Genomic DNA, 1,639 nt, shown 5'->3' on the forward strand with positions numbered 1-1,639 from the left:
CACTGTGACGAGTTGCTGGAGTTGCCGTTCCGATGCTTTTTAAACGAGCGCTCGTCTATGCACCAGAGTGGACAATGTTGACCGATGAAATGAAATACTCGTATTTCCTATTTCCGAGATTCCGTCTATAGAGAGCCGCTGACATTAAGAACATGCTGAGTAACTGCTATCGTAGTCCACACTTTTACCACCTCCATTCGGACGCTTTACGACACGTCGGTGGGTGTTGAAGCGGTAGTCTTTCATGCAGTAATTCGCAGTTTTCATTGAGCTGAGCACTTGGCCTTCCACCAACTCATGAGTGCCGTGAGCCCGATTAAGATCAAGATTAAGATTAAAGGCGTCTTCATGAGAGCTAACGGTCGCTGTTGTGGAGCTTGCGATAGTGATATTATTTCCATTTACATCTCGAGAAACTCAAATCAATGTCACTCCACGATATATATCATGTTTTGAATGTGTCCCGTCAAATCCTTTGTACGGATCCTTTGTACGGATTTGACGGGACACATTTAAGACATGTTAGATATCGTGGTGTGATATAGCTTTGAGGTTTCTGACATGAAGACAGAGCTCAATTTGCACATCCCAAACAACGAAAGCTTGAAAACCACGCCCATCCGTGTCAAGATTCAAGGCCACGCGGGAATCAGAATTCGGGATTCAAGATGTTGCAGTAGAGATGGAAGTAAAGCGAAAGACGAACCTTATTCAATATCTTGATTATCGAGAACAGCATCTTTGGCTCGGTACAGAACGCTTCTCAAATATTAAAGATTCAATTTGTCTCTCTCAAATATCAGCCCTTGAGCCTTGCCTTTCCAGAGGTCTTTTTTGTTGGGGGCGCAGCGCCACTAATAAATGTGACGAGTTTGCTGGGAGTTCGCCGTTCCGATGCCTTTTTTAAACGCAGTTGCATGCCATCAGAGTGGATCATGTTGACCGATGAAATGAAATACTCGTATTTCCTATTTCCGAGATTTCGTCTATAGAGAGCCGCTGACATTAAGAACATGCTGAGTAACTGCTATCGTAGTCCACACTTTTACCACCTCCATTCGGACGCTTTACAACACGTCGGTTGGTGTTGAAAGCTGTAGTCTTTTCATGCAGTAATTTCGCAGTTTTCATCGAGCTGAGCACTTGGCCTTCGACCAACTCATGAGTGCCGTGAGCCTGATTAGATCAAGATTAAGATTAAAGGCGCCTTCCTGAGAGCTAACGGGCCCTGTTGGGGAGCTTGCGATAGTGATATTATTTCCATTTACATCTCGAGAAACTCAGATCAATGTCACTCCACGACATATATTATGTTGTGAATGTGTCGCAGCAAATCCATTGTACGGATCCTTCGTACGGATTTGACGGGACACATTTAAGACATGTTAGATATCGCGGCGTGAGATAGCTCTGAGGTTTCTGACACGAAGACAGAGCTGAATTTGCACATCCCACACGACGAAAGCTCGGAAACCACGACCATCCGTGTCAAGATTCAAGGACACGCGCGAATCAGGACTCGGGGAGTCACAATCGCTGCAGTAGAGATCGAAGCAAAGCGCGAAGATCGAAGCTCATTTCAGTATCTTCGACTATCGAGAATCAGCATCTTTGGCTCGTACAGAACGCTTCCCCATTC

The sequence above is a fragment of the Phytophthora infestans genome, genomic scaffold (genome assembly GCF_000142945.1).
Source record: "Phytophthora infestans T30-4 supercont1.1 genomic scaffold, whole genome shotgun sequence".
In the NCBI taxonomy this organism is placed as follows: domain Eukaryota; phylum Oomycota; class Peronosporomycetes; order Peronosporales; family Peronosporaceae; genus Phytophthora; species Phytophthora infestans.